The sequence below is a fragment of the Notamacropus eugenii genome, chromosome 2 (assembly GCF_028372415.1).
Source record: "Notamacropus eugenii isolate mMacEug1 chromosome 2, mMacEug1.pri_v2, whole genome shotgun sequence".
Taxonomy (NCBI): Eukaryota; Metazoa; Chordata; class Mammalia; order Diprotodontia; family Macropodidae; genus Notamacropus; species Notamacropus eugenii.
The window spans coordinates 344,697,692-344,709,127 of NC_092873.1; the positions used below are offsets into that span (position 1 = coordinate 344,697,692).

Below are 11,436 nucleotides of genomic sequence, written 5' to 3' on the forward strand. Positions count from 1 at the left end.
TTCCAAGTGCTAGGATAAACCAGGCATAGGTTTTAGTCATTTGTAGAATGACAGGAGATAAAATCTTGATCCATCCAACTGGTCAAATGAGGTAGAGGATGAAGGCTCCTTTTATTTAAGCAGGTGTACTAGGAGGGGTTAATCTGGGACACTGACTGGGAAGGACTCTGATGACAAGGGGTAGTAACAGAAGCCCACAGCAGTGGGAGAAAAGTGGGATAATCTATTGTGTTAGTGTAAGAAATAGTTCCTGGACAGACACAACATGTCTCTTTCTCCTGTTTCTTTCTCCTCTCCCCCATCTTATCAACTGCTCTCTTCTTAACAGGTATTTCAGATTCTTTTCCCATTCATTTTCTGCTCTTCTCTTTCCTCTATGTCAAAGGTTCCCAACTTTTTTCAATCCCAATACACTCTGGCTTTCAGTAAACCAAAACATAACAGTCCTTATTTTTCTCTCTCTCTATCAGTTCTTTACCCCTCTGCTCCTCTCTCCCCATCCCTTCACACTAAGAGGTTAAGTGGCTTGTCACACAGCCAGTATGTGTAAGAGGCAGGCCTCTGGATACTCTCTATCCTTCTATTAACTTTCCCCTTCCCTCCCCTTTCTCCTCCCACCTGAAGCAGCAAGAGATATCCTGAGGGAGAGAGAGCAGGCAGCATGTGCCAGGAAAGTCAAACCGTTGCCACCACCTTGATCACCATCTCCCCTTAGACCCGGATGGAGACAGCACAGGACCCTGAACTGAAGAGCCTTTGGAATAGCAATGCTTCCAGCCCAGTGCCCACAGACATCACATCATTCTAGGAAGCAGTCCCTGTGGAGATGCAACCTGGCAACTACTCCCCCAGGTGCTACAGCTATAGCTAATGAAATCCCAGAAAAGCAAGTTCTTGCCAACAAAGTCCTTGGCATTGTCAAATGGTTCAACATTGGAAACTGATATGATTTTATCAGCAGGAATGACATTAAAGAAGAGGTATTGCCATCTGTTTACTGCAGCATTGGACTTTTCCACGTGATTTGTAGCTTAAATTTTCCATATGTGTGTCTGCCCCATTAGAATGTGAACTTTTAGAGTACAGAGACTGGCTTACTTTTCTATTTGTAGCCCCTGTTTTTATCACTTAGCAAAGCCCTTTTTCACAGCAAGCATTTAGTAAATGCTTTATTCATTCATTCATGTTAGTCAGTCTGTTTTCTTCTTTCCCTCCCGTTCTCATCCTACCTTCCTCTCTGACTCTGTCTCCCTTTTTCAGCCTATTTCCCTCCTTTTCTTTCTCCCCTTTCATATGGCTAGAGTACACCTCTACTTGAAGCATGATGGCTATAAATAACTTATAAGAGGCTGTCTTTTTTCTTCTTTTTATTAAATCTGAGAACAATACATCATTGGGGGAAGGGCTGAACCAAAGATGATATAAAATGCAATGGAATACTATTGTGAAATAGGAAATGAAGGGGCAATTTCTGAGAAATCTGGAAAGACTTGCATGAACAGATACAGAGCAAAGTGAGCAGAACCAGGAGAACTATTTATACAATAACACCAAGATTGCAAAAACAAACAACTTTAAAAGAGTTAAGAGTTCTAATCAATGCAATGACCAACTACAATTCCAGAGACCCAATGAAGAATGCTACCCACATCCTATTAGAGAGGTGATGGACTCGAGATGCAAAAGGGGACATGTTTTTGTATATGGCCAACTTGGGGATTTGTTTTGCTTGACAATTCCTATTTGTTATAATTTGTTTTTCTTCTTTCCTAACAAGATAGGGAGGGGAGGGGCAGAGAATAAAAAAGTATTGATATAAGTAAATCTAAGAACAGTTTCGTGAAAAATAATCTACTTAATGGGGTTGGTGAGATTGGTCTTAAACACCTATTAACACTTGCTGTGAGAATCAACTAGTATCCTACAATTATGAAAAGGTTTTTACAATCATGCCTGAGAAAACAGGAGAAAAAAGAAAATTGCTTGGAAAAGCAACAGGGACAGGATGTGCAGGAAGTGGCTAATATGTTTCTAAGGATTGCACAGGATAGCAAGCTGCTAGAAAGGAGAAAGCACAGAGCCAAATTACAAATGATTCAGAACTTCTGCTTTTTCTAGTACAGCCTTCATAATAGCTGACACCTGGACCACTGCAGTCACTTTTTCTACGCAGTCTGATGCTTCAAGGATATATTTCTATTATGATTATGTTTGTGATGTAGCACTAACTGCATTTCCTTTGTTATTAAACAATTTCACAGCTACGGGAACTATATACTATTCATCAGAATGGTGTCACCTGAATAAACTGTACTGAGAATTCCATACATAGAGTGAAGAATCAGACTTCTTAAAATAAATGTTCATGAACCTATTTCCATTTCTAAATTAAATCATGTTCCACATAAAATTTGCTTGGAGTTACTCACATAGTTTTTATTTAGTCTCAGTTCTTCACACACACACACACACACACACACACACACACACACCCCAAGATTTTTTTTAAAGGGAGGAGGATTTTATAATTCTTCTTAACAATACATCCCTACTTAATATTAACTAACATTCATACATTTTACCAATGGGAAAAAGGTTGAAAAAGGGAGACAAAGTCAGAGAGGGAGATAGGATGAGAATGGGAGGGAAGGAAGAAGACAGGTAGACTAACACTTAAATAGTGCTTTACGTTTATAATGCACCTTTTTCCTAACAATTTTGTGAGTTGGGTCATGTAAATATTATTGTTTCCATTTTATAATGAAGAAACTGAGACAGAGTTGCCTATGGTGACACAACCAAGAAATGTCACAGGGAAATTTGCACTCAGTTTCCTGATTCCAAGTCCATCACTACATCCATTACACCATACTGCCTTTAGCAATTAAAAGAGAACATAACATGGTTCAACTTATATTCCCTCAGATATAATAAATTATATAAAATGAATGATATGACATATAGTTATTAGTTCTAACCTCCACCAGCAGTATCAGAAAAAAAAAACTCCACAGGTACTAAATAAAAGAATGCTATTTAAAAGAATTATACTAATTAAAAACAGATAACTCATTCTTCTAAAAGATGAAATTGAGAAAGGTTAAAAAGGGAGATAAAAATATCATCTAAAATTTAATTCAGAATTCCAGGAAACGGTTAATACAAGGGAATGAGAAGAAGGTAGGGAAGAACTAGACTTACTTTCCAATTAATTAGATGAGATTATAACAGGCTTGAACACTGCAGATGTGACTAACCGTTCCCAGATGCTCCTAATTTTTTTTATTGTGTTTATTTATTTAGGGAGAAGGAGAAAGGTGTGGTATATGTTATGGTAGAAACACTTCAGATTAAAGACCTGAATCCCATAAAACAAATCTATGAATTTAAAAAAATATGTTATACACAGTTAGTGGGTGAAGAACAGTTTTACCTATTACTACAGGTATAATTATTTTTAAATCACCAATAAAAGTATACCTGATTACCATGTACAGAGGGAAAAGAGTTTGCCTCCAAGGAATATCTGATCCCTTATTCTCAAATCTCTCCTTTGACAGGGAGTATTTAAAATAAATGGTGAGAAGAGAACAGGATGCCAAACACAAACCTATTCTTATGATTAAATCCAAACATAAACCATGTGGTAGAGGAAACAAAAGTCCAAAGACACATTCTACTTATCTATGGCTGTTCTCAGACTTTTGGCTGAAATCTTCAGCTACAGCAACTGATAAGTATAAAGGGAATATAACTGTTGAATCAAAGTTGTAATGCCTGTAGGCAATGCTACCTGAAGAATGAGAATGCCATTTATAAAACTAGTCTCTCCTTAGATGATTGCCAGAAACTAATCAGAAGTTACCATATCTGGAAGGCACCAAGCACCAAGAATAAGACAGAGTAGAAGCAGGAAGTACCTCCCAATCTCCTCTGGGGATTAGATGGCAGAGTGTCACAGTAAAATGGGAATGGATTTCTACAGGAGTAATTCATCATGATTCGTCACATTCCATTTAAAAAAAAAAAAATCACAGTATTTCATTACACTGGATTAGCTGTTTTCTTAATCTCTTAACAAAACAAGAAAAGTGTCAAAAAGCAATATTAGAAACAACCAAACCCTTTGGAAAGATAAGAATGAATGTCTATTCTGACTCTGAACTATCTGAAGAAATGATAAAAATTACCTGAGAAAAAAGTCAAATCCAAATTAAGTTTGGAGTGGCTCTATCTCACCTGCTCCTGTACCATGCTTAATGGTGAAAGGAATTTTTACTAAAAGAAATACTTTGAAACAACACATAAGCTACTAATACATCTACAAAAAGTTTAATAGAACCACCAACTGAACATTATGGAAAATGAACACGAGTAAGCGCTTATACTGGGAAACTTCATAAAATGAACACAAGTGTTTTGAACAGAGTTAAGTCCTTAAAAATATTTGAAAGTGTGTGCCCCATACTCCCAACTCAGGGTTCTTCTTCAGGTATCAAGAAGGCCTGGCTTAAAGTTCTACACAGTGGCTTGTAACGCTGGGTAAATGACTTACACTCTCAATGTAAGCGCACTTACAGTCTTCGAGGATATAAATTGGCTGAGAAGGTACTGGTCTGTATAGGGAGAGGGAGTTTTCTCACTGGAAGGTCCCCACACCAATGAAATCATAGGTCTGGTCACACACACAAACAAACACACACACACACACACACACACACACACTAATTTTTTTTTAAATTTTTGGAATTGATCCATATTTTTATCAGTATAGAGAATTCCAAGTAAGGAAACCCCTTGCAATTAAACTGAAGTCACAGAACACTTAGAGGAACACCAAGAGACTGAATGACTTATTTCCTGACATTACATCTATTGGTTCTCCAGATCAAGATCAAAGTCAAATCCTAATGAGTGGGTCAGGCCACGTCTATTGTGATATAAAGTTTTTTAAAGGGACATCAGCATGGCATGGTAGAAAGCTTGCTAAATGTGGAGTCGGAGGACCTGGATTTGAATGCCACTTTTGCTGCTGGCTTACCACCTTAATGATTTTGGACAAGTCAGTTCACATGTCCAAGCCTATTCCTCTTCTATAAGATGTGTCTTACTACATGGGAGGTGATGGGGTATGAGTGTGAAGAGGAGAGGGGTGTGGAGTAGATGAGTTCTAAGAACAGCTCTAAGTCTATGTTCCTAGGATCTGGACCCCTGTGCTGCATTCAGAAACAAAAGGCAGCTGCTCTCTCCATAGAGGGATGCACAGTGGCCATATAGGCATAGTAATAATTCAGTGCTCTCAACCCAATCAATATTTATGTGTCCATTTTTCTATTGCTTAGAAACTAGAGGCCTGAGTCATAACTGCAAAATGTTATAACTACAGGTACAGGCAAGCTATCCCTCAAAGTACTAGGGAAATTTTTAGCTAGGCTGGGTTGGCTGTCTTGAAAAAAAGAATCATAAAATCATAGATTTAGAGTTGGAAGGGTTTAGATGTGCAGACCAAACCTCTCATTTTGCAGATGAGGAACTAAAGGTGAGAGGTTTCAATGTTTGAGGCAGGATTAGAATTCATATCTTTCCTGACTCCAATACTCTAACCTCTTTAGCTGCTTTCTCTAGATCCAACTTCAGAGACCCCTGATGGTAGAACTCTAAGTCTTCTTAACCTATAAAACGGAAATGACAATTTTTGTATTACCTAACTCATAAAGTTGTAAAAAAAAAAAAAATCAAGTGAGAAAATGCAATCAAACACTGAGCAGATAGAAACTATTACTGTAATTACTACTGCTTGTAGTGGGGACAGTTAGGTGGTGCAGTGGATAGAACACCAGTGCAGGAGTCAGGAGGATCTGAGTTCAAATCTCCCCTCAGATACTTGACACTGACTAGCTGTTGCCTCTTCCTGGGTCATCTCCAGTCATCCTGATGAATATCTGATCACTGAATTCAGATGGCTCTGGAGGAGAAGTGAGGCTGGTAACCTGCACAGCCCTCCCTCACTCAAAACAAAGTCAAGTGCAAGTCATGTCATCATTTCTCTGACGGCATGGTCTTCTTCGGTAACGAAGGATGAACACACACTCCTTGCAGAAAATTCTTGCTTGTTTCTACCTAATCATACACTATGGTGATCAATGAGATCCCCAGTGGCTTAAAAGAGAGTCAGTCTTCAGAGATTTATAAAATTAAAATCTAGTTGACACAGAATTTGTCTTTCTCAGATTGACATAAAATTGGAGGGTCAGCTGACTAAGTCTATAAGTTTAAGATACCTTGAACAGGTACTACAGATGGAAAATGTGCCTAGAGTAAAATAGAAAAGAGAGAGTAGCCTACATTTTCATTTGGTGAAATAACTGTTTTCAGTGATAAGCTTTCAATCAGTTTTTTTTTCTGTCACCACAATTCTTATTTTTAACAACATTTTTCTGGTGATACTGTATGGCTTTCAATCATGGAACAGCATGACCTCAGAAACATCAAAATTGCAAGTTACCCAATATACTAGGGGTTGGCAACGGGTCTTCGAATTAAAAATGACTTTTATATTTTTTTAAACAAATACAACTTTAAAATGTAAAAACCATTCTTAGCTCAAATAGGTACAGCCTGGGCTATAGCAATAGAAGGGTGCATGATAAGTACCGCAACATGTTACCAATGCTCAGATGCATTTGAGAAGTAATACAAAAGACATTATCAAGCGACGTATACATGTCTGAAAAATGAGGCAGACTACTAATGTAGGAAGAGAAAGAGGTAAGTGATGGAGAGGATGCGTCCATTTTATTATCCAAAAAATACTAAAAGTCCTACATGAAGGTCTCTAGAATGTTGTATTGATATTTCATGGGAAATTTATAAAGGACAAGGGCAAGAATCCTTGTCAAAAGCAAGCCCTCTACTTTTGCCCTAGATACCCTCCCCTGCAGTCTCCAAGACCTTGTCTTCCCTCTCATATTCATTCTCTCTTTATCTATTGGCTCCTTTCCTGCTATTTAGACATGTACAGATCTCCCATGACCTTTAAAACCTTCATTTGACAAGACTATCTTCTCACTTTTACCTTTTACTCTGACTCCTATATAAACTACTTCCATTTTCTAACCTGACATTTACTTTGCAATCAAGTGATTTCCAACTCCTGGAAACCTCTGTTTTTAAGATTACCAACTGTTTCAACTATAAAACCTTAGGACATTTTCTCAGTCCTTATCCTTCTTCATTTTGACAAGGGCAATCAAAGAGAAGACTCTTTGAGGTAGGGAGAGAAATCCCCTTTCCTCCTTGCTGGAAATCCAAAGGAAGGCTGGAGAGGTAGAAAAGTCTCAAAGTTATACACTGAAAAGAGGAAGTGAGGGGTATATGCTTGTTCCTCTTAAAACCAACTGACGGTTTTGGTTGAAACTGTTGCAGCTCAGATGTAATCCCCCAGTTTTGGCAACAAAGAGACCAAGGAAAAGTTGCTCTGTTTGAGCATGTCCTTTAGCAAAGGGTCATAGGATATATCCCACAAAAAGGGGTCAGAGTGCATTCTCCATGAGAAGTATTCCAGTCCATACAAAGGTAGGATATAGGTTGCAAGTGTTGCTTAAGCTTTGCTGGGTTTCTAATAAGTTGTTGTTCAGTCATGTCCGTTCTTGGCAAAGATATTGGAGTGGTTTGTCATTTCCTTCTCCAACTCTTTTTATGGATAAGGAAACTTAGGCAAACAAAGTTAAGTGACTTGCCCAGGATCATATAGCCAGTAAAATGCCTGAGGCCAGATTTGAAATCAGGAAGATGAATCTTCCTGATTCCAGGCCTGCACTCTATGCACTGTGCCAGCTAGCTTTCCTTCCAATAAAAGTGCTTTTGAGTTTCCTTCATTCCTAGCACTTCTCACCATCTGGAAGAGCATCTCGACACTGAATCACCAAAAAAACCCAAAAAAACAAAAAACCAGCCTCCCAGTCCTTGGGGGAATTAATTTGCTTAGCTTAGGATCTACTATCCTGGGGCCAAACAATCTTGATTAGTGACTGAGTAAGTGCAAATTAAACTAGTGTATCATATCTAACCAGCCAGAGGCCTCAGGCCAGATCATTAGACTGTGTTTTACATACCACCCAGACATTCAAACCAACCATTCTGCCAAGAGCTATCCTAAAATCAAAGTGTACTCTTCCCTTTCCTGCTCTCAACTTCTTGTTCTGGGCTCAGGAACTGATCTAATACTGCCATAATTCACACAAAAGGCTTGTCATTTAGCTGCTCTATGTCAAATAGACAGTACAGTAAATAAAGCACTGAACAGGGACTAAAAGAAAGACCTGCGTTCAAAATTGACCTCAGACAATGTATGACCCTGGGCAAGTCATTTAACTCGTATCTGCCTCTGTTTCCTCCACTGTAAAAAGAAAGAAACAAGCATTTGTTAAATACCTTTTATGTGCCGGACACCATGCTAAGTACTTTACAAATATCATATCACCTGATCTTCACAACAACCTTAGGAGGCAGTTTGTGGTTGCTGAATTGGTTTGGTTTTGTCCAACTCTTTGTAACCTCATTTAGGGTTTTATTGGCAAAGATACTAAAGTGATTTTGCTATTTCCTTCTCTACCTCATCTTATAGATGAGGAAACTGAGGTAAACAGGGGTGACTTGTCCAGGTCACACAGATACTAAGTGTCTGGGGCCACATTTGAACTCAGGTCTTCCCAATTCCAGGGTCAATGCTTTGTCTACAATGTTGTAAGCTGGGTGCGGATGATAATAACAGCATCTACCTCTCAATATTGTCATGATGATACAATATTTATAAAGTGCTTTGCAAACTTGAAGTACTATCTTTACTATTGTTTTTATTATTTTATTATTTATTATTATGCATCAGCTTACTATCTTTTGACTATTTACATATATGTGCTATCGTCACACGAATGCAAACTTCTTGAGGACAGAGGCTACCTCACTTTTTCTGCCTCTGTATCCCTTGTGTTTGGCAGAATGCTTGTTCTACTGCAACTACTGGAAAAGTACTTTTTAAAAATTCATGCATTAATTCATTCATTCATTTGAAGTTCTACCACTCCTCTCACACAAAAAATTCCCTCTAGGACTAATAAAGCACATCTGTCATTATTCTCTCATATATGATATAGACAGAACCATTAGGATATGATTCATCTCTCGAGTACCAGTTCTAACATGCTTCAGTCATCTATTGTCTCTAAGGGGTCTAGATTCCTTCTAGTTCTTTTCCTCCAGTTTGAACCAAAACTTCTCTGTGAAGCTTGGAAAGTAGAAGGGAAAGGAAGGGAGAGAATCAAAGAGGAGAGGAGAGAAGTCTTAAAGTGTTTCATAAGTGTGGAATACAGAGAGGATTCCATTCTCATTTCAGGTTCTGATCAAAAGACAGTACTTCCTTACAGACTAATATAGCATAAACTTGTCTGTGATGTCACCCCATTACGAGATATCTAGGGGTGTCTCAAGGAAAGTATTTTCAAGTTTCAACAGGAACAAAATTTTATAATTTTAGATAATTTCATTATTAGTTCTTCTATCACCTCTATCTCTCTTTCTAATATATAGTGCAAATAGGGATTTTACTTTTAAACATATGTTCTAAATGAGGTAAAAGACAGCAAATTGGACTATTTCTAATCTCTTGAAATCAAGTGTTTACCCTTTAATTCCATAGTATAGGACAGTTAAATATGTAATCAGAACCTCTACATTCTGAGAAAGACTACTAGTGTGCCCTGTACATACACACATACAAATACATATATATGATTTTATAAGAAATCTTAATTTATACAGCCGCTAAACTAAGGACTGATTTGCTATTTTTTTAAAAAAGGCTTATTTTAGAGTTCTTTTCAACAGTGAGTATACCCAGTACATTTAAAATGATTTCATTTACCAAAATTGACTTATTCACTGTTGAGGAACAACATAACTATTCAGGAATGTATCAACTGTGCAAAGCAAGGCACACCTTCAATGTAAAAGAAGCAAAGAGCAGCACAGGATTTTCAATGATGAATAATTTGGTAATTCCAAATTAAAAAGTGTTTAGGTAAGACCATAATAATATTCTTAAGAACCCTCAGCTTCAGAAGGCATATTTAGAATATATTGTGAATACAAAAAGGGAAAAGAAATGAAGAGATATGTTAATAAAAAACTTCAAGGTTATGTAATTGTGGATAAAAGTATTTTTGGCATTGGTTGAAATTCTAACACTTTATTTTTTAAAAGTTGTTTGAAAGGGGGCATTAAATGGAAAAAGAATGCCTTTATAAATGATCATGTAATGCATGTCATTAACATTTCTGTTTCATTTCAGTACATTTTCTTAGGCTGTAAGATTCTGATCCATGTTGCAAATGTTCTTGTTTGTTACTAGAGATAATTTTCACAAAAATGGATGGAGCATTAAAAATAACAATTGAGTAATGGTACAGTAACAAAATTAAATTTCTTGGCCAATATGTAAATTGGAGACAGACTGACTTCTCTAAAAGCAATATTTTCTGAAGCAGTGTGAATTTAAGAATAATCCTTCAATTCAAGAAGGTGAGCAACAGAGAAATGAGAATGTCAAAGCTCTGATGAAAGGGATTTTTAGGAGGAGGAAGCTGAAAAATCATACTTCAGATTTTCTAATCTTTAAAAACCAAGTTTACTATTTGTAGTTCATCTCTAAGTAATCATGATTTGCCTAAAACCTAAAAAGATAAAGTTAATTAGAAAGCATAAAATGAATATTATGTCTTTTTAAGAATACCCAATATACAAATTTCATTTCTCTTATGATACTAATTACCAAACAGTTAAAAAATACCAGTTAGAAGGCGGGCCTCTAGTTTATTCTAAACTCACCCAGCAGAATAACAATTAAAAAAATTTTTTTTAAATCAACGTTGCCAACAAGTTCAAAGCCAACAAAAATTTCTAACTGCAAGATAAGCATTTCAAAAAAAAAAGAAGAGTATTTCATATGGTCAAGATGAAGGCAAACTGAATTTCAGGTTTCTATACTACTAAGATAAATGAAATCTTAGTTGCAAGGATGCTGCAGGGAGAAAAAAATATCTATTTTAGTCTTAAGATCCAAAAAAAAGCAATCTGACCTTCAAAAATTGTAATAAATAAGTTACTTATCCACCCTTTAGTAACAGAATTCTCTTTTCCCAATTGTGATATTATTTTATGATGACCACAGTATTTTACAAAAGATAAGAATCTGTCAAAAGTATTTAATATAAAATAAAATAGGTATATCTAATGATAACCTCTTAATGGCTTCCTTGAAAACTCTGATTGTCTTGTCAAATTTTCTTAGTCTGCATTGATTTTTTCTACAGAGCTCAAAGTAGGCCTAAAAGCTCTAAAAGCTAGAATCTAAGCAACACACAATTCTCCATTCAGTAT

General features: G+C 36.7%; 1 protein-coding gene across 13 annotated transcripts in view; it reads right to left on the reverse strand.

The window, feature by feature from the left end:
- The window catches only part of TANC2 (tetratricopeptide repeat, ankyrin repeat and coiled-coil containing 2), a 551,137-nt gene that overhangs the window by 292,714 nt on the left and 246,987 nt on the right, over window positions 1–11,436 (reverse strand). The window lies entirely within an intron of this gene.